At 51.1% G+C, this 22,553-nt stretch overlaps 1 protein-coding gene across 1 annotated transcript in view; it reads left to right on the forward strand.

Annotated features, from left to right (window-relative positions):
• The first annotated feature begins 210 nt into the window (after positions 1 to 210).
• The window catches only part of LOC140189151 (neuroblast differentiation-associated protein AHNAK-like), a 75,141-nt gene continuing 52,798 nt past the window's right edge, over positions 211 to 22,553 (forward strand). Inside the window, exon 1 of the mRNA XM_072245849.1 lies at positions 211 to 347. The gene's annotated coding sequence lies outside the window, so the exon portion shown is untranslated. The remainder of the gene's footprint in view (positions 348 to 22,553) is intronic.

Raw genomic sequence — 22,553 nt, forward strand, 5'->3', positions numbered from 1 at the left:
CCGTATCTCGGAGCCAGGTAGTACTGCGGCGCCCTGCGTGAGCGGCGACTCCGCTCGGGGGTGTTCTCGGCCCCGGCGTCGGGCGAGTTAAACTTGCCACGGCGCATGACCGCTCTGACACATGCTAATATAATTTTCTCCTTTTTCGCCTCTCGAGTCTCCACCCCTGCGGGACACACCCGGCTGTGTACAAGAGACCCAGCCCCGTAACAGACGAGCCTTATTATCGAGATCAGGAGGCTGGAGCTACGCTTGTGTTCTGTATTCAGCAACGGGCTAGGTCGCATTGGGGTGCCCCGGCACGATGCGACGGCGGCGGCTTTAGCCTGCAAATTGCTGCCCACCAGGTAAACACAAAAACCTCCGACAGTTACTTTTTTTTAAAAAAAAATTAATGCATACTTTGTGTAAAGTTTTAACTTGGAGAAAACTTCGTTAAGTGGAGGCAAGGATTGACTGCCGAGGTGTTTTTTTAATCGTGTGTGCGTTGAGGGGGGAAAATGTTTTCCAGTGTTGGCTGCCGTGTTTGCTAAAGGAAACTTTTTGCTCGTGGGGGGTGGGTCCCCTAATCTTGGTTAGGTTTGATCGCCTTAACGCGTGGACAAACAGTGACCCAGAACACGGGGACTGTCAAGGCGGGGGGGGGGGTATCTCAGCCCGAAGAAATAAAAACGCAAATACGTCAGAAAGTTATTTAAAGTTGCAGAACTTTTTTCTTTGGAAAGAAAACCAGAGTGGAAAAATCAGACGTTGGGATTTGTTCAAAAAAGTGTTTCAGAGGATGTTGGCAAGTGTTAAAGGTGCTGATCTTTTGGAGGTTTTCTGAATCGTGCTTGAAATTGGGTGTGGGAGAAAGCAGACGGGGGGAAAATAGCCTTTCCTTTTCCCTCGTCCAACCTCTGGGCGGCGAGCCAGGGTGTAAACCTTGGAATTCGTGGTTGCGGTTCCAGAGACTAGGCAACTTAAAGCAAGACTCGGGTGGGTGGGGGGAAGAAAAGGAGTGGAGAAGGGAGAGGGGGGGTGGAATGGGGGGCGGAGAGAGAACCTATACGTGAAGGAACGAGAGACAGAGACAAAAATCACGCACCGACTCTTAACTCAGCATGGGCGAGGGACGGGCGTGAAAAGTATTCCGAGTGGGTGTGGCGGGGTTTTTATTTCGAAGATTTAAACCTACAGAATTATACATGGAGCCGTGAGACACCAAGGGTGGTGGGGAGTTATTGTGGAGATTGTGTTTTTATATTGTGATCGCACTGTGAGGGTCTTTTGCGAAAAGTTCCGCCTTCCAAAAAGTTTGAGTTGACTGTGCAGCCTCGGGCAGGGTTTGGGTTAATACATAGAAATTTATTTTTTTTAAGAGGCATCTGCGCCTTGTTTCAGTCCAGCCACCTTTTTTTTAAGTGTCAGGCACCAGAACACTTCCCACGCGTTACGTGTCCGGCGAAGGAGAGAGATGTGCAAGGGGGAGAGGAAATGCAGAAGGGCGTGTCACCGTGTCCCAGCTGGGGCTTCAGTGAAGTGACTGCGTGCAGGTTCGGCGTGAACGAGCAGAGATTATGCAACAGGCTGCTCGTGACCCCACCCGAGTCCAGATTTGGCATTTTTCACTGCAAAAGAGAGAGGGAGAGAGACGCGTCCTTTTCTTAAAAAGAATCACAGCCTACAGTGAAACGTTACACGGTTGGAAATTGCAAAATAGTTTGGAAATCTGTCCCCTTGTTTTTTTGTATGCGCGTACGAGCGCGGTGCGCCCGATCTCTACCCGATGTCAGATTAGCAGCCCCACCCCTCCCCACACCCTCTGGAGGACGGGTTTCCCGGCGAAGCGGAGGGACTGGGAGGAGGAAGCCCCGGAGTGAGTGAGGCGGGCGGGCGAGCGGGGCTGCTGGTTAGGGTGCGGCCGTACGCGCACGAACCCGGCGAGGGGGAAGAGATTGGCGGAGAGTTCGCCCCCCGTCCCGTCCCGGGCTTTGGGCGGGTGGAATTTCTGTGCGAGCTCGGGCTGTTTTTTGTGCGGCCGGTTTCTGCCCTCGCCAGCCCCCTCCTGTGCTGTGAGCGACGCTGCTTGCTTAGAGATGTTCCCGGGAGGGCTTTGCCTGTGGGGAGCGCACTCCCCCCGACCCCCCCAGAGATTAACGTGGTACCGAGCGCGGCAGAACGAAGAAGGCTGGTGGATATAGCCCAGCCCGTCGCAGGTAGAGCCCTCCCCAACAATTGAGCACACCTACAAGACGGGCACCTATCATCAAAGACCCCCACAGACCATGTATCCTTGTCGCTACCATCATCGGATGGGAGGTACGCGACCATCAGGTCCCACCCCACCAGGTTCAGGAACAGTTATTACCCCTCAACCATCAGGTCCCACACCACCAGGTTCAGGGACAGTTATCACCCCTCAACCATCAGGTCCCACACCACCAGGTTCAGGAACAGTTATCACCCCTCAACCATCAGGTCCCACACTACCAGGTTCAGGAACAGTTATTACCCCTCAACCACCAGGTCCCACACCACCAGGTTCAGGGACAGTTATCACCCCTCAACCATCAGGTCCCACACCACCAGGTTCAGGGACAGTTATCACCCCTCAACCGTCAGGTCCCACACCACCAGGTTCAGGGACAGTTATCACCCCTCAACCATCAGGTCCCACACCACCAGGTTCAGGAACAGTTATCACCCCTCAACCGTCAGGTCCCACACCACCAGGTTCAGGGACAGTTATCACCCCTCAACCATCAGGTCCCACACCACCAGGTTCAGGAACAGTTATTATCCCTCAACCATCAGGTCCTACACCACCAGGTTCAGGGACAGTTATCACCCCTCAACCATCAGGTCCCACACCACCAGGTTCAGGGACAGTTATCACCCCTCAACCATCAGGCTCCTGAACCAGCGACGATAACTTCACTCAGCTCAACAATGAACCAATTCCACAACCTACAGACTCACTTTCAAGTCCTCTACAACTTCTGTTCTCATATTTTTGTTAGAATGTGTTACATTAAAGCCCTTTTAACCTACTCTAAGATCAACTTAACCTACTCTAAGATCAACTTAACCCTTCCCTCTGGACTTGGGAGAGTCCAAGACCAGAGGGCACAGCCTCAGAATGGTGGGGCGCCCTTTTGGAACGGAGATGAGGAGGAATCTGTTTAGGGAGAGTGGTGAATCTCTGGAATTCTTTGCCACAGGCAATGGGGAGGCCAGGTCTTTATATTTAGGGCAGAGGTTGATAGATTCTTGATTGGTCAGGGCATGAAGCGATATGGGGAGAGGGCAAGAGATTGGGGGCTGGGAGGGAAAATGGATCGGCCGTGATGAAATGGTGAAGCAGACTCGATGGGCAGAATGGCCTGATTCTGCTCCTTTATCTTGTGGTCTTCTGGTCTTGCATTGCCCTCCATTTTTCTATCATTGTTAAGTCTATCTAAGAGTTTCTTCAGTGTCCTTAACATTTCTGTCTCCACTGCCAGAGTATTCCAAGTGCCAACCTGCTTCTGACATCCATCCACCCCCAAACTTTCCTCCAATCACCTTAAGAGAATGAACCCCTGGAATTAGCCATTACCACCCTGGGGGAAGGGGAGGGGGAATCTGCTGATTATCTATTCTGTCCAAATGCCCCCTAATGTATCTGCCTCTACCACCACCCCTGGTAGTGCCTTCCACACACAGTTTTGTTTCCTCATAAATCCTACTGTAGTTCCTCATTTTCCGGTAAATGCCCCAAGAGAATGATTCTCAAAGGAGGACACACCCAGTGGCCACTGTATGAGGTAGGCGCATTCACCTGCTTGTTAAAAATGCAAATATCTAATCGGCCAATCACGTGACAGCAACTCGGTGCGTGAAAGCACACCGGCACGGTCAGGAGGCTCAGAACGGGCGAAGAAACGCGCGACCGAAGCGGCTTCGGCCGCCGGTGCCGGGTGGAACTGCTGATCTCCCGGGGCTTTCCTGCACGGCGGCCTCTGGCGTTGGCAGAGGTCGGCACAGAGAAACAAAGCCAAAATAAAACATCCGGCTCTGTGGGGGAAAATCGCCTTGTTAACGAGGGGGAGGTCAGAGGAGAGCGGGCGGGCGGCTTCAGGTTGACAGTAACTCAAGTAACCATCCGTTACGTGCAGAAGAGCATCGCTGAATGTAGAAACACGTGTAGAACTTGGAAGTGGAAGGACAGCAGCAGCAAAATACAGTGAACGTACGCTCAATGGCCACTTTATTAGGGGTGGAGGTGGGCGCGAAAGTGGCCACCCAGTGTATGATCCCTCAAGGAGCCCTCTTCTGCAGAGGAAGTTGAGGAAGAGCAGGGATGCCCGAAAGGAGCTTGCGGATGAGCAGATTTTGGCTGGTGAGGCTGCATGAGCCATGCGTGTGACACGGCGGATTCGGTCTCCGCGCTGCCGACGACTCCGCAGACCCGGCGCCGGATCCCAACAAAGGCCGGAAATCGGTCCCACGCTCCAGTGTTAAGGGATTCCCGTCACCTCCCTGTGGTGGCCCCTCCTCCAATCAGATCCCTCCTCCTCCGGCGCCTTACCACCAATCACCTCCCAGCTTCTCGCTTTGTTCCACCTACCTGGTCTCACCTATCACCTGCCAGCACGTACACCTCCCTCTCCGCCCCCACCTCCTTATTCTGGCTTCTGTTCCCCCCCACCACCCCCAAACCGGCCTTTCCAATCCTGATGGAGGGACTCAGCCAAAGTCTTTCCGTCCGTAGGTGCTGCCTGACCTGCTGAGCTCCTCCAGCATTTTGAGTGCGTGTTGCGCTGGGTTTCCAGCGGAATCTCTGGATAGCAGCCGGTCCGCCTGTACGCAGTTAAGGGAAAATGTCGGATTGGATTATGGTGCTGTGAGGAAACGATTAACTTTTTAAAAAAATCTTTCATCCTGGCTTTATAAAACAGCTAAGGGCAGGAACCCTTTCTGGACGTCCCCCACAGCGCCTGGGCAAAGAAGCACACCCCCACAGGCCAGCCCGGGTAACAATCGGGTTCTGTTCTTCTCAGTGTTCCTGAGGGTGATGTTCAGAAAATAAGTGAAGATCGCTCAATGTTGGAGAATAGAGGGAGCAGAGTCAATGGACGAAGAAATCTGTATGAAGAATGCATGGAGAGGGAGAAGGGGGGAGGGAGAATTGAGGGAGGGAGGGGAGAGAGAGAAGGGGGGGGGAGAGAGAAGGAGAGAAGCCGGGGAAGATAGAGAAACAGAAGGGAAAGAGCAGATGAGGGAGAGGAAGAGGCAGGGGAGAGAGAGAAAGATAAAGAGAGACGAGAGAGGTGGGAGAGAGAGAGGGGGAGTGAGAGGAGAGAGAGAAGCTGGGTGAGAAAGGTGGGGAGGGAAGAGAGAAGCAGGGCACTCAGAGAGAGAGAGAGAGAGAGAGAGAGAGAGAGAGAGAGAAGCAGGGCAGAGAGGGGAGGCAGGGGGAGAAGGGGAAAGAGAAGCAGAGAGACAGAGGTGGGGGAGAGAGTGAGAGGGAGGAGAGAGAGGCGGAGAGTTTGAGAAACAAGTGGGGAGGGAGGAGAGAGAAGTGTTGGAAAGAGAGAGAGAAGGGAAGTTGAGAAGGAGTAAGGGAGGGAGAGAGAGGGAAATAGATGAAACCAGATCTGCTACATGTCAGACTTCCGGAGTTAACAATATTGAGGGGGATTTCTTTCCTGTGGGGCGTGACCAAGGTTGAACGCCCTTAACCCTTTTTTAGCCTGTAGTGTAAGAACAGCATTTGTACGCCAGTGTTACGAAAGACAAGTGTGGCGCTAGAAAGTTGCACTGGGGAGAATAATAAGACGTAATTGTCTGTTGACATGACATTTTGATTGTAAACACTTCAAGAGCTTTGGCATGGCGAATCGCACTCCAAGGGCTCTAATTAGAGTTGATGGATTTCTTACGTTGGTGATTAAGCGCACACAAGGACTATCTCGCAGCAGCAGCCTTGGTTTGTTGCGTCCACGTTTCCGAGCTTTTGCTATTGGCAGCCCACAAGAGCGATCGGTTCCAGGAAATTCTGAGAAAAGTTACTGAGCTAAAAAATTCTGGCTTGCTGCGCGCTGGCATTCCACCCCCCCCCCGCCCCCCACAAGCGGTCCAAAAATTAACCGTGAGATGGAAAAGAAATTCTCTGTGAGAGCTGGCAGTTAGAAACAGGCAGACATGGAGCACGCTGGCTGAAGGGGATGGGGCCATTCGTTGTCGGAGCATGGTCAGGCCGTTCGGCCCATCAAATCTTCTCCTACCCTCTCAACCCCATTCTCCTGCCTTCTCTCTGTCACCTTTGGCGCCCCCGACTAATCAAGAAACCTGTCAACCCCCGCTTTAAATCTAAAATGTCTTGGCCTCCGCAGCCACCTGGGGCGACGGATTCCCACTTATTCACCACACCCTGGATAAAGAGGTTCCTCCTTGTCTCCTTCCCTCTATTCTGAGGCTGTGCCCTCTGGTCCTGGACTCCCCCCACCATGGGGAACATCCTCTCCACGTCCACTCTGTCTCGGCCTTACAATACTTGATGGGTTGCAATGAGGATCCCCTCCCCGTTCTTCTAAACGCCAGCGAGTACAGGCCCAGAGCCAGCAAACGCTCAACGCCAAGGGTGGTGGCTGGGTAGGGTGAGCCGCCGGAGGGGTACAGAACCTCGATCAGTACAGCAGTGGGCCACAATGTTGTCCCGATCAACTAACATGTGGTTTGCATTGAGAGAGGAACACCGAGGGACGTTCAAAGTAAATTTTATTATCAGAGTACATACATGTCACCACGTTCAACCCTGAGATTCATTTTCCTGCGGGCATACTCAGCATATCTATAGAATAGTAACTGTAAACAGGATCAGTGAAAGATCAACCAGAGTGCAGAAGACAACAAACTGTGCAAATGCAAATATAAATAAATAGCAATAAATAACGAGAACATGAGATAAGGAGTCCTCAAAGTGAGATCATTGGTTGTGGGAACATCTCAGTGGATGAGCGAGTGAGTGTAGTTATCCCCTTTTGTTCAGGAGCCTGATGGTTGAGGGGTGGTAACTGTTCCTGAACCTGGTGGTGAGAGTCCTGAGGCTCTTGTACCTTCTACCTGATGGCAGCAGTGAGAAGAGAGCACGGCCTGGGTGGTGGGGATCTCTGATGATGGATGCTGCCTTACTATGACAGCGTTTCATGTCGATGTGCTCAATGGTTGGGAGGGCTTTAACCGTGATGGACTGGGCCAAATCCACTACCTTTTGTGGGATTTTCCGCTCAAAGACACTGGTGTTCCCACACCAGGCCGGTCAATACCCCCTCCACTTGTAGCGGGTGGGACACTGAAGTACAAGGTCCTGCCCTCCCCACCGGTTCAATCTTGACCCCTGGCGCTGTTTGTGGGTGGGGAGCCTGATTTTCCTGTGACCGCACGGGTTTCCTCCTATGTCCCTTTTCTCTCTCGCGTTCGATCAGGTGATTGCTGTAAGTTGTGAATTTGTGAGGTATTTCCCGGAAATGTGGGGTTAATAAGATATCTTATGTATTTACTGATTGAGATTCAGCGCAGAATCGGCCCTTCGAGGCCTAGCGATCCCCCAGTTTACCCCTTACAATGACCAATTAACCTACATCCTTGGACTGTGGGAGGAAACCGGAGCACCCGGGGAAAACCCAAACAATCGCTGGGGGAAGGACGTACACGCTCCTTACAGGCAGCAGTGGAAATTGAACCTAGGTCACCTGTACTATAAACCGTCGTGCTAACCACTACACTATCAGGTAGGATTATTGTCAAAATCGGTCCTGGGTGGCTAGCCTGGCTTCGGTAGGCCGGAGGGCCTATTTCCGTGCTCTGTCTCTCTCTCTCGTACTACAGCAAGCGAAGGGAAGAAATACTGACTGACAAACAGCCCCGGGGTAGGGTGCCTCTGCGAGCAGGAGGCACGATGGGCAGTCACTCAGTGAGCCTGAAACTCATGGGCACTGGCCTCCTTCAACATCAGCTCCAAAAGGCGATGCCTCAAAAGAGCGGCGTCCATCATTCAGGACCCCCATCACCCCTCTTCTCATTGTTACCATCAGGGAGGAGGTACAGAAGCCTGAAGACACACACTCAATGATTCAGGAACAGCTTCTTCCCCTCTGCCGTCCGATTCCTGAATGGACATTGAACTCGTGAACACTACCTCAATAGTTTTGCCCTCTTTTTGACCGACTTATTTAATTATTTATTTTTTTAAAAAATTGTGATTTATAATTTATTTTCTGCTTCCACAAAACAAGAAATTTCACAACATAACACTCAGTGGCCACTTTATTCGGTGCACCTGCTTGTTAATGCAAGTATCTAATCGGCCAATCATGTGGCAGCAATTCAATGTGTAAAAGCACGCCGACGTGGTCAAGAGGTTCAGTTGTTGTTCAGACCAAAGATCAGAATGGGGAAGAGGTGACCGTGGAATGATTGTTGGTGCCAGATGGGGTGGTTTGAGTATCTCATAAACTGCGGATCTCCTGGAATTTGCACACACGACAGTCTCCAGAGTTTATGGAGAACGGGTGCAAGAAACAAAAAAAAATCCAGCGAGCGGCAGTTCTTTGGGTGAAAATGTTAACGAGAGAGGTCAGGGGCAAATGGTTCAAGCTGACTGGAAGGTGGCAGTAACTCAAATAGCCACCCGTTACAACAGCGGTGTGCAGGAGAGCATCTCCGAATGCACAACAGGTCGAACCTTGGGCTACAGCAGCAGAAGACCACGAACGTATGCTCAGTGGCCTCTTTATTAGGTCCGGGAGGTATCTAATAGAAGTGTACTAAATGTTTGTCAGCGATGTTAAAGCTGGTTTGGATCCTGGGGTGGGGGGTGGTCGAAGACGGAAGGACGTAGAGCAAAGATGTCCGCGCACGACTGAGGTGTCGGTTTTTAACAGAGGGGAACGGGGAGGCCGAGTGTTGTCAGTAATTACAGGGACACTTGTGGCATGATGCACTTTAAACAGAGATCTAGAGAATTTGTTTACTCAACAAAAGGAGCCGTTTATCTTCCGCCCAGAAAGTCAGCCCGAGCCAGCCTTGGTCGCCCTGCGAGTATACACAGACGTAGTGGTTTGAACGGGCTTGTGAAGGGCGGCGGGAGAAAGCAGAGGACAGGAGCGGGCCCTTCAGCCCATCTAGTCCAGGCCAGGCTGCGGTCCCGTCAACCCCGTCCATGCACTTGCCCGAACTCCTCTTCGAAAGTCAAAGCAGAAACCGCACCGGCCACTTGCCACTGGCACCCCCCCCCCACCCCACCGTACCTCTTGCCAAGGGAGGCAGTTCCCCTGGAGAGCTTCGCCTTTCACCTTTAACCCGCGGCCTCCAGTTCGCGACTCACCCAGCCTCAGAGGGGGTGAAAACCTTCTGTTTCTCTCCCTCATAATTTCGTATAACTCAGCCAAATCTCCCCCCAGTCTTCTACACTGCGAGGAATAAACTCCTAACCTATCCTGAGGCTGTGCCCCCTGGTCCTGGGCTGTTCCCCGCTATTGGAAACACCCTCCCCACATCCACTCTATCCAGGCCTTTCGATAGTCGATAGGTTTCAGTGAGATCCCCCCACCCACCCCAATTCTGCTAAACTCCGGCGAGTACAGGCCCCGAGCCTTCAAACGTTAACCCTTTCATTCCCGGGATCATTCTCATGAACCTCCTCTGGACGCCCTCCAATGCTAGCACATCTTTTCCCAGATAAACGTCTCACAACACTCCAAATACTTTCAGGCCAGGAATGTGCGCCAAGCAGTTAATCAACTTTACAAAGGATTCACCGGGTATTTTGGTGCAGTTTGGGACTTGTTGTGAGATACCTGATAAAGATGCTAAATAGAAACAGGGCCTTCCTTAAAAAGCATATTAGCTTCAGGAGATATTTTAACAAAAAGATTTGGGACGTGACTGGGGGAGTGTCCAGGGGAGGTTCACGAGGATGATTCTGGGAGTGAAAGGTTTAATCTATGAGGAGGCTCTGGACCCGTACCCGCTGGAGTTTAGAAGAATGAGGGGGAGGAGGATCTCGTTGAAACCTATCGAGTATTGAAAGACTTTGATCGAGTGGACGTGGAGAGGATGTTTCCAACAGCGGGGCAGTCTTAAGACCGGGGGGGGGGGGGTACAGCCTCAGAATAGATGGACGTCCCTTTAGAACGGAGATGAGGAAGAATTTGTTCAGCCAGAGGGTGGTGAATCTGTGGAATTCATTGCCACAGATGGATGTGGAGGCCAGGTCATTGGGTAGAGTTAAAGCAGAGGTTGACAGTTTCTTGGTTAGTCAGGGGAGAAGGCAGGAGAATGGGGTTGAGAGGGATAATAAATCGGCCATGATGGAATGGCGGAGGAGACTCGATGGGCCGAATGGCCTATTTCTGCTCCTGTGCCTTTGGGTCGGGTGTGGGGGGTGGTGAGGATGCCAGATGCAGAAACTAACCGGAGAGCGTAAACTTTTTAGATTCTCCAGCGAGCGTTTGAGAATCAGTCAGGAATGTTGCGATCGTCCAGCGGCTTGGGAATTGTTCCTAAAAACAACATCAGTTTGATTCAAAATAGGGCTCTGCTTGGGAATATTTCTGAGCACTGACTGTGGGAAACGCTCTTCAAATCTTCAGTGCCGTTCCCTGGCGAGGGAACCCGTGCCACGAGCTCGCTCAATTCGGTGGAGTTTAAAGCGACGTGATTCAGGGAGCCGTGACGGCAGGGAGAGAGGCCTTTCAGCCCATCGGTTCTGTGCTACACTGCCGCCACCTCCTAATCTTAATACTTGGGCCCTTAACCCCCAGGGGAACTTAGGCCATCAATGACCTTGTGTCCCCTGAGGTCGGTGGTGTGGTTGGACTTTGTTAGGGCGTTTTCCGTAGGATATATATCACAGTATTAACTTCAGCAACCATTCTTTAGACCTGATTGTGGATTGCGGGTGAAATTTAAAATGTAGCCCTGGACGATAGTTTCCCCGAGCTATGGACACCAGGCAATGCTGATTGACATTCATTTAGGGTGTCTGGAGTGTGGGCGCAAAGAAGAAGGAGTGTGGAAACTACATGTAATTTAAAGGAAGCACTGTAGGTACATTGTATCCATAGAATTGTCCTTTGATCTTTAGCACGTAAGATGCCATGTAATGTTGGGTCAAGCAGGCTTCTTCCGCTGAGAGTGTCTCATTTTGTTGAGTAAATTTCAGAGTCTGCTGCGGTCGGGTGCTTCCAACGCATTGGCGAGTTGGCGCTTGGAGGTTTATGGCGGGTAGAGTTCCTCCCTTCTGCCGCCTGCGTGAGATGATGAGTCGATGGGGACTTTGAGACTTTTTTTTTTTACCGTGCCCATGGTCTGCTTGTTATCAAATTACGGTATTGCTTTGAATTGTTGTAACTATATGTTATAATTATGTGGTTTTGTCAGTTTTAGTCTTGGTTTGTCCTGGTTTTTTTTGTGATATCACTCTGGAGGAGCGTTGTATCATTTTTTAATGCATGCATTTCTAAATGACAATAAACGAGGACCGTGTGTCCTCATAATCTAATCTAATCTAAATCTAAAAACACTTGTGTATCCACTAACTTCAGCGTCTCTCCAGGGATTTTGTTGGCATTGCAATGGAGCTCATTGATACTTCTGCAATCCTTTGCATCCTCTGGACAGGGGATTGGCTTACACAGCTTCACCAGAGCCCCATTGCCCGGCCTTGCCCATTTCCACCTCTCATGACGGGGGCGTGGGGTTAGACTTCGACAGGCGTTCACCCCCGTCTAGGCTCCTCATAATCTGAGATGTTCCTATGATGGCCCCTCGTTTTCCTGCGCTCCAGTGAGAAAAGTCCTGACCTCTGTCCATAACTTGGGTCCTGGCAACTTCCCTCGGCATTCTTTCCTGATTAGCGGAATCTCTGCAGCAGCGGGGTGGCCAGAACTGCACAGAGTATGCCAAATGCGGCCTCACCAGCCTCTCGTACAACTGCAACGCGACGTCCCCAGTTTGCGCGCTCGGTGCCCTGACTGGTGAAGGCCAGTGCGTCAACGTGTCAGGGGAGGGACAGTGGGAGGGTCTGCCCCCTCTCCCCCGCAATGAGGATCGCGGAATCGTAGAGCAGTACAGCGCAGGAGAAGGCCCTTCAGCCCGTCTGCCTCATCCTATCCTCCCCGGCCAATCGACTTATCCCAGCTTCTCTTAAGTATTGCAGTCAAACCCGTACCCACCCTCGGTCCCACAGTTGACCGAGCTCAAAGTAAACTTACTGTCGCGGTCTGTATATGTCACCAGGTTTTCTTGCGGGCGTTCACAGTAGAACGATAAATACAATCGTATCAGTGGAAAAACTACACACAAAGACTGACAGACACCCTCCGAGTGAAGAAGCTCCCCTTAAACCTTTCACCTTTCACCCTTAACCCATGACCTCTACTTCTAGTCTGACCCAACCTCAGTGGGGAGAAAGCCTGCTTGCATTTGCCGTGTCTATACCCCTCATAATTTTGTTTACCTCCATCAAATCCCCAACACTCCTAGTGAATATAAAGCTACAAAGGCAAAATGTAGGTTGGGGTAGCATAAGACAATCAACAGTCAACGTTTTGGGCCGAGACCCTTCATCAGGACACTTTGTCATAGTGACTTTGGGTGAGGTTTCTCCTGAGGGAAGATGTTTGTGCAGGTGCTGGGAATCTGGAGAGAGAGAGAGACAGACAGACAGACAGACACACACACACACACACACACACACACACACACACACTCTACGGGAGGTACTCAGCGTGGAAAGGAATAAAGAGCCGACATTTTGGGGCCAACACCCTTCTCCCGTTGTTGGCACAGTGGCATCAGCACCAGACTTTGAGGCCAATGGTCCCGGGTTCAAATCCGGCCGGCCCCTCGCGCGCTTCCCATCTGTGCTGGGTTGAGCATCGAGCTGGCAGCTGGGCCTTGTAAAAAAAAAAAGACAGATGAATGCTACGGGAGCGGCAGAAATGCCACCCGATGCGCCGCAAGGCGGGGAAAGGGACAAGAACCCTTCTTCGGGATGGTTCCTCGACTACCCTGTTGGTATGCAGGCATTTGTGTGAGGTGAAATTCAGCGCGAGGGGCCCTCTGTTGCCTCTCTGGCGATTCTAGCAGGACACACACATGGGCAACTGGATACGGGCCAAGGTCGGGACTGAGTGCCCTGCAGTGTTCTCCTCCGAGCCCGGCAGCTCACTTACGCTGGGGATCAATTTATGATTGTGCCAGTGGGGGATGCAGGGAATGCCGACTACTCCAGGAATGCCTGCACTCGCCAAAGTCAGCGTTTTCCAGAGAGGGGCGGGAAGGGGGGAGGCACCAAAAGGGGTGGAAGAGCGTAGAGGCTCACGGCGGGGGCTTGAGCTGTGGTGTTACCTACAAGCCAGTTTACAAGGAAACGAGTTCTCTGGCCACGGGAGGAGCACAGGAGTTAATGGTGGTGGCGGGGGGGGGTGTGGGTGGGGGGTTTGGACTGTTCTAATATTACAGGAAAGGTCAGGAAGACAAATACCATGTTCTCCAGTCGCAAGAGGCTAATGGTGGGGGTGGGGGCTGATTTTACAGGCGAGTTTAGACAAAGTGCTGTGTTCTCTGGCCACCAAGAAGAGCATGGTGGTTAACGGCGGTGGGGGGTGGGGGGGTTCCATTTACTTATTTATTGAGGCACAAACCCTTCCAGCCCTTTGAGCTGCACCCCCCCCCCCCCAATTTAGTCCAAAATTAATCATGGGACAGTTTAGAATGACCCTATTAACCGATACGTCTTTGGAGTGTGGGAGGAAACCAGAGCACGCGGAGGAAACCCAAAAAGAATGTAGAAACCCCTCGGCGGGAATCGTACCCGGGTCTGCCACAGTGTAAAGTGTCGTGCTACCGTGGCATTACAGGAGATGTTAGGAAGTTGAAGTATTGTGCTCTGTGGTCACAAAAAGAGGCTTAATTGGCGGACGAACCCCTAGTATTTTGCTCCAACTGTCCCGAAAATGGGCCCCCATACATAGTTACTACTGTCGCGATGAAGTGAGGTACTTCTCCGGGATATTGCGGCTCGCACCCCGCCGGGTCCTGAAGGAGTATTGCGCTGTCCGGATGGACTGATGCCGGAGGCGAGGGTCGGGCGGATTCTGCTTTTCTCTCTCCGTCGCACCAAGGCCATGAACTGCGAGGTCTCTCCGAGCTCCGCGGCGTTTTTTTGCCCCGCTGATGTGACGTACTTGAGATGGAGGCTCGGGCCTCCTGCGCCGGCTGCTCCGGGGAGCGGATCTGAGGGCTCGATCTGGTTCGGACTGCGGTCGTTTGCTCCTATTCTTTGGCGTGTGTGCGTGTGTGTTTGTTTACCCCTCTTTGGCCTTTTTTAAAAAATTGGGTTCTTTCGGGTTCCTGGCTTTGTGACTGCCTGTAAGTAGACAAATCTCAAGGTGTATGATCTATGTAATCTTTGATAATGAACGTGCTTCGAACGTTTGAACCGTTAACACAAGAGCGTCTGCGGACGCCGGCCCACGCACAACGCAGCGGGCCGGGCAGCGTCTCTGGAGACGGATAGCCGGTCGCCGCTTCAGGCTGAGACCCTCCGTGTGAGGATGCTGCCTGAGCCGCTGAGTCCCTCCAGCGTTTTGTACACGGTAGGTTCCATCTGGGTGCAGGGTTCCAACCCGAAACGTTGATGTTTCCTCCCCCCCACCCCCCACACCCACAGTCACTGAGCTCCTCCAGCAGATTGTTTAGTGCATGAGAATTCCTCTGATACTTTCGCCCTTGTTAGCTACGGACTTTAATCTATATTTAGCGTTCAGTTATGCAATCACATGGTCTTTCTATTCTGGGCTCCTGGAGCCAGAGAGAATCCAATCGGCTCAGATGCAATGTAAATACCCTCAGTGGCCTCTTTATTAGGTACACCTGCTTACTGATGCAAATATCCAATCAGCCAGTCACGTGGCAGCGACTCAGTGCATAAAAGCACGCCGGCACGGTCAAGCGGCTCAGTTGTCGTGCAGACTGAACATCAGAATGGGGGAAGAAATGTGATCTCAGTGACTTTGACCCGTGGAACGGTTGTTGGTGCCAGATGGGGAGGGTGAGTATCTCAGAAAATGCTGTTCTCCTGGGATTTTCACACGCAACAGTCTCTACAGCAGGGGCTCCCAGCCTGGCGGGTCCACGGACTCCTTGGTTAATGACAGGGGTCCATGGCATAAAAAAGGTTGGGAACCCCTGGTCTAGCGTTTACAGAGAATGGTGCGAGAAGCAAAAACATCCTGTGAGCGGCAGTTCTGTGGGCGAAAACGCCTTGTTAATGAGAGAGGTCGGGGGAGAATGGCCAGACTGGTTCAAACTGACAGTAACTCAAATAACCACCCATCTCATCTCTGAATGCGCAACACGCCAAACCAGGAGGAGGTGCCTCATCAGGGGGCCAGTCTCCATCTGGGAAGAGCTTGGATATGGGCACCCTGAAACGACGAGTGAGAGTCTGAGGCCAAGGACTGGAGGCCTGGAAGCAGTCTTTCCTGGTGTTGGAGGCCTGACTCTGTGTGTGTGTGTGTGTGGTGTGTGTGTGGTTTACCTTCTGGAACACACTGTGGGACTATTAAAACAAAAACAGTGCATGCCATCTGAAAAAGTTTTGCCCCCAGGCTGAAATTTGATCAATCATTCCAGTTAGCCCACCCCCACCCCCTCTATTAACCCTTGCACTGCCCTGCAAACACTTTAAACTGTGTTTCAAGGGGCTGCTTACATTCTACATACATGCACATTTATCCCATATCCACCCTTTAACCTATAACTTTATTTTTTTGAATTTTTTAAAATGTTGTACACCCTTGAATACTGGCTCTGTGAGGCAGATAAAGGGGACTTAGTACATGCTCTCTGGTCCTGCCCCAGAGTTTGAGGATTTTGGATTATGATACATAAGTATATTGATGAAGGTTCAGGTATTCAACTCCCTTTTTGCCCCAGACATTTTGTCTTGGGAAACACATTTTGGTTACTTGGGGATAAACACTCTCAAAATTGGATCCAGTCAAGTATAATGGTAGGAAGACAAATTATACTTAGAGGTTAGAAAAACTTGGGAGGGGGCATCATTTCAGGAGTGGGCCATAGAAATAGCCAAAGTGGCAGCTTTTGAACGCATGTCTTACAAACAGTTTGATAGATTGGACATTTATACACAAAAATGGGGCAAATATTTAGATTTCCTGGGGGCGAAGTAGTGGTGAGGCATATTGCTGAATGGCAGCCTTTTCTGTTATTAGAGGTCTAAATAGACACACATGGTTATTATATTGATATTTATTTTTGCCATGTTTGTTTTTATTTTATGGATAATTTTATGTTTTGTAAGCTATGATTTACATAATTCCAACACTGACTCAAGGGTTCAGGGTTAAAAAATCTTGGAGAAATAAAATTTGGGAAAAAAAATGTTTGCTGTGCCCAGCCTAACACATCACGGCATGATTTCTAATGCATGTAAATGTACGTTGGTGCCAGAATCCGGATCTGAATGGTGTTTGAATGGAAAATCCCACAAAAGGTAGTGGATTTGGCCCAGTCCATCACGGGTAAAGCCCTCCCAACTATTGAGCACATCTACATGAAACGCTGTCGTAGGAAAGCAGCATCCACCATCAGAGACCCCCACCACCCAGGCCGTGCTCTCTTCTCACTGCTGCCATCAGGTAGAAGGTACAGGAGCCTCAGGACTCGCACCACCAGGTTCAGGAACAGTTACCACCCCTCAACCATCAGGCTCCTGAACAAAAGGGGATAACTACACTCACTTGCCCATCCACTGAGATGTTCCCACAACCAATGATCTCACTTTGAGGACTCCTTATCTCATGTTCCCGTTATTTATTGCTATTTATTTATATTTGCGTTTGCACAGTTTGTTGTCTTCTGCACTCTGGTTGATCTTTCCTCGATCCTGTTTACAGTTACTATTCTATAGGTTTGCTGAGTATGCCCGCAGGAAAATGAACCTCAGGGTTGCATCTGGAGACGTACATGTACACTGATAATGAAGTTTACTTTGTGAACTTTGAACTAAATCCTCTGAAAGTTGTGGCTGTGCTACTTTGGTGCAGGGATGGGTGGTTGCTAATGGAATGAATTAAACATGTAGACGTGGTTAACAAATCTGAATAGAGGAATGGTGTTGTATATCCAAGTCAGAGTAATCATTGGCAGAGAGATTTCCAGCAACGATCCTGCTATTTTTCTCATTTTTCCCCCCCTTAGGTGTCTGACATCCTTTTTAACCTAAGAGGTCAGCCCTCAAAATTCAAAGTTCTTTTCCTGCGACGGACCGGGCGGTACCTGCTGCTTTCGCATCCGCTGAAAGTCGACAGCCTTCCGTTCCTGTCTGGCAGCTCCTGTCAGCGTCCTCGCCAGAATTCCGGTCGGGGGGGCTCGTTAGGAGCACGAACCCTAACGGAACGCCGCTGCTTAGAGCCGGTGACCTTTCTTTGGGTCTAATTAAGGGCCTCGGAACGGTTTAGTGGGAGAACTAAACGGCAGTTGGCTGTTGTGGTGCAGGGTGTTCTGGCAGAGCCCCTGGGTTTTAGTGCTGAGGCGCAGTAAAACGAGAACTGCTGAGGTGTAATCTATCTGCTTCTCTGTTTCCAAATATTTCCATGAAGAGCATTATCTGCTGTGCTGTTTCCCTTCCACTGCTGCCGCTGACAGGTTTGGCACTGTGCACAATAGTCACAGTCAGAGTCATACTTTATTGATCCCGGGGGAAATTGCTTTTCATTACAGTTGCACCATAAATATTAAATAGCAATAAAACCATAAATACTTAAATACTAACATGTAAATTATGCCAGGAAATAAGTCCAGGACCAGCCTATTGGCTCAGGGTGTCTGACCCTCCAGGGGAGGAGTTGTAAAGTTTGATGGCCACAGGCAGGAATGACTTCCTATGACGCTCTGTGCTGCATCTCGGTGGAATGAGTCTCTGGCTGAATGTACTTCTGAGCCCAATCAGTACATTATGTAGTGGATGGGAGACATTGTCCAAGATGGCATGCAACTTGGACAGCATCCTCTTTTCAGACACCACCGTCAGAGAGTCCAGTTCCATCCCCACAACATCACTGGCCTTACGAATGAGTTTGTTGATTCTGTTGGTGTCTGCTACCCTCAGCCTGCTGCCCCAGCACACAACAGCAAACATGATCGCACTGGCCTCCACAGACTGGTAGAACATCCTCAGCATCGTCCGGCAGATGTTAAAGGACCTCGGTTTCCTCAGGAAATAGAGACGGCTCTGACCCTTCTTGTAGACAGCCTCAGTGTTCTTTGACCTCAAGACATCTAATTTTCTTTTTCTCCCCGTTGACAAGATTATAGACACGAGCAAGTCTGCAGATGCTGGAAATCCAGAGCAACACACACACAAAATGCTGGAGGAACTCAGCAGGCCAGGCAGCGTCTATGGAAAAAAGTACAGTTGACGTTTCTGGCCGAGACCCTTCTTCAGGACTGAGAAGGAAAGGGAGGAAGACGCTGGAATGAAAACGGGGCAGGAGAAGGAGGCTAGCTGGAAGATGCAGCTCAGAGTCTGAGGTGGGAAGTCAGGAATGATCTCTGCAGAATTGTCGTTGTTCCTTTTCTCTCCCTGCGGCGCACTGGGGGGGCATTGCTCCCCTTTCCGTGGCACCCGTCTGTTTCTCTTTATGGGTTGCCAGCGTGCGAGGGGTCTCATATCGAGAGGTGCGCCAGGAAAGGGGCCAACGATGCCGCAAAGGGGCCCCGCCCGCCCTGCACGTGGACTTTTTGTCCCACTCCCGTCGGGGCAGCCTCCACACCGGGGCCACCAGACTCAAAAATAGTTACTTCCTCCCCTCCCCACCTCCAAGCCGTCAGGCCTGGATCAATGCCTGCACCCATTCACTCCGCCCACAAGGTGGTACTCGGGGCACCCCCATCTGGCACCAGCAGTTAATCTATGCTCAGAAAGTCACTTCAATCACATGATTGGCTGATTAGATGTTTGTATTAACGAGCCCAATAAAGTGGGCACTGGGAGTTGACAGGAAAAGATACCTAATGGTTTACAGAACAGGAACAGTTCTGGCCACAAGGAAGGGGAAAGGTAAGAAGAAGTCCAGAGATGGATGATGATAAAAAAGAAATTCCAGAATTTTAAAAAAAAAAACACAAATTTCTTCTCTGCTTCCTCGGAATTACAGCCTCTTCTCCTTCAGTTTTAACTAACACTGGCCCTGAAGGGGCAAGCACACTGCACTCCTCCCCAGCTAATTTCAGCGGAACTTAGCAAGGTGAAGCCAAGAGGAATAATACAGCCTCCTTCAGTATGGCTGAGCCACAGACTCCCCGCCGACCAGTGCCCAGCGCGCGGCCGAGTTTCTTGTTTACTGTGTTTCCGACCTCTTCCAAATTGTGTTAAACAATTCAGCTAAATTCAATCAAGAGGATGGAATCTGCCTCGTGAAGGCGCGTGTTCATCAGGAAATCTTCCTCTGCCAGCCAACTCAGTGCTTGGAAGCATGCAGACATGGTCAGTTGTTGCTCAGACCGGAGTGAGTCAGAATGCGGGAAGAAATGCGAGCTAAACGTGACTTTGACCGTGAAACGATCGTTGGTGCCAGGCGGAACTGCTGAACTCCTGGGATTTTCCTGCACGGCAGTCTCTCGAGAACAACGCGGAAAGCGGAAAAGAAGACATCCAGCGAGCGGCAGTTCCGAGGGCGAAATCGCCTTGTTAATGAGAGAGGTTGGAGGAGAATGGCCAGACTGGCTCAAGCTGACAGGAAGGCGACAGTAACTCAAATAAGCACCCGCTACAACAGGAGCATCTCTGAACGCACAACACGTCGAAGCCCACACTGGGCTCTGCTCCAGTACTTAATAAAGTGGCCGCTGATTGTAAAGGAAAATTAATCTGTCTCCATACTTCTATTCCAGTTTTGACTTCCACAAAGGTGTGACTCAGGCTGTAAATCATCCAGCTGGCCCAGGCCAGACTCCATGCATATTTATAAAACACGAACCACAGAAGTGACTTTCCGAAGGTTTTCAGTGAGCTGAATCGCCCCAAAGGGAACGATGGCAACATGAAGCCGCTTTTTCCTCGAACGCCTCGATGCACGCGTGAGAAGTAATCTTAATTCTTTTAAGGTGACCTTCCCGCTGCCCGCTCCGTCTCTCCCAACGAGGTGAGGTAATCGAAGGGTTAAGGACACACCTGAGGTACGAGGTCTGTGGGAGATCAGATGTGGCCTGACAATCCCTGAAGGTCTGAACAGTTAAACCCTTTCGTTGCTCTAGGCCCAGCGTTAGCTTTCTGCATGAGACGTGGGATTAGATTTTAGGACATTCGGCCCGTCGAGTCTGTTCCGCCAATCCACAGCTGATCTATTACCCCTTCTTGAGCCCCATTCTCCTGCCTGCTCCCATCTTTGACGCCCTGACTAAACAGGAATTATATCAGCCACCATTTTAGACGTGGAGTGACTAGGTCTCCGCAATGAATTCCCTGGATTCGGTCGCACCTGACAATAACAGTTCGATTCGTGACGTGAACCACAGAGAGAGGAGCCCGTGCGGCAGAGTTTTTTTGGAAGCTGGGAAGCCATTGCAATGGGGTGGGTCCGCCCTCTCAACCCCAGCAGGTCAGGTCCAGTGGTGTCAGTTGTCTTCGCAACTTGGGCCTTCCTTGGTTTCGCGGTGGGCGGCCATGTCTTCCTCTGTCGCACCTTTCACTGGCCGCGAGGTGATGCATAGCCCCTTTCCTTGGCCGCTGGATCTCACCGTGGCTCCCCTCCGCCCGGTCCGTCGGAGCTGAGGTTGCACGCTAGGTAAGGCGGGGGCCCAAGGTGAGCGAGCTGCCTCGGAATGGACACGACAAGCCCCCTCACCAGAGGTGCTGCCCCTTCCCTGGACGCCCCATCCAGATACTTGTCCGCAAATCGGCGTTGGGGTGTTTGCCTTCCCGATAGAGACGCTCCATCGTTTTGGGCTGCCTCCAGCTCCACATTTGTGAGTTTTAACTGGCTGGTTGACAGCTGCAGTTTAAATCGTAAGCACAAGAGTTTCTGCAGATGTTGGAATTCTTCAGCAGCACACAGCACTGGAGGAACCCAGCAAGTCAGGTGGCATCCGCGGAGAAGAATGAACTGTCGATGTTTTGTGCTGAGAGCCTCTGTGGGCTGTAAGGGAGAGGGTGGGGAGAGAATGAAGCAAGAAGCTGGGAGGTGATTGGTGGAAAGGGTCAAGGGCTGAGGAAGAAGGAATCTGATAGGAGAGGAGAAGGGGTAAGAGGAGGGGCACCAGAGGCCGGTGTTGGGCAGTGGGGGAGAAGAGGGCCAGAACGGGGTTTGGAAATGGAGATGAGGGGGGGAGGGGGTGAGGAGATTACCGGAAAGCTGGAGAAATCAATGTTCAGAGGCTTACGGTCACAGAAAATCTGAGTCGTTGCTCCTCTGACCTGAGAGCGGCCTCGTTGTGGCAGTAGAGGAGGCCGTGAGCCTCGTCCATGGCTAAATCTCCCTCTAAAATCAGGTCATGTGCTCCCTAACGTTAACATGTTCTTAAAAGGCGTACGCCCATAGATTTCATTCGTCTCGCCTTAATTAGATGCGTGCATCCCTGACAACCATCTTATGTCAGATAACGTAAACCATAATCAGATTGTGTGTACATGTAAACAACACCACCATCAACACAAACAACTCGCCTCTCTCACCTCACTGCTGAGGTAGGCCAGCAGATTTTGTTAACCTGCAGGAATTAAGGATGGAGGGTGTCAGAGTCAGAATCAGGTCTTAACATCACCGGCCCGTGTCGCGAAATTTGTTAACTTTGCGGCAGCAGTACGATGCATTAGTCGAGAGGAAAAACTGAATTACAGTAAGTATATATACAGTATCTCTATTAAATAGGTAAGTAGTGCAAGAAAACAGAAATAAAAAAGTAGTGAGGTAGTGTTCACGGGTTCAATGTCCATTCAGAAATCGGACGGCGGAGGGGAAGAAGCTGTTCCTGAATCGTTGAGTGTGGGCCTTCAGGCTCCTGTACCTCCTTCCTGATGGTGGCAATGAGAAGAGGACATGTCCTGGGTGGTGGAGGTCCTTAATGATGGACGCTGCCTTTCTGAGGCACCGCTCCTTGAAGATGTCCTGGACACTACGGAGGCTGGTGCCTGTGATGGAGCTGACTGAGTTTACAACTCTCTGCTGTGCAGTAGCCCCCCGCCCCACCCCGTATCAGACAGTGATGCAGCCAGTCAGAATGCTCTGTGTAGAAATTGTCGAGTGTCTTTGGTGACAAACCAAATCTCCTCAAACTCCAAATGGAATAGAGCCACTGTCGTGCCTTCTTTGTCGCTGCATCGATATGTGGGGACCAGGATGGATCCCCAGAGATGGTGGCAGCCAGGAGCTCAACGTCGGTAAAAGCTGGGAATTGGCTGTGGACTTCAGGAAGGAGATGCTAAGGGAGCACATCGAGGGATCAGTGGTGGTAGGGGTGAGCAGTTTCGAGCTCCCGGGCGTCACCGTCTCTCT

This window comes from Mobula birostris, chromosome 28, assembly GCF_030028105.1.
Source record: "Mobula birostris isolate sMobBir1 chromosome 28, sMobBir1.hap1, whole genome shotgun sequence".
Classification (NCBI taxonomy): domain Eukaryota; kingdom Metazoa; phylum Chordata; class Chondrichthyes; order Myliobatiformes; family Myliobatidae; genus Mobula; species Mobula birostris.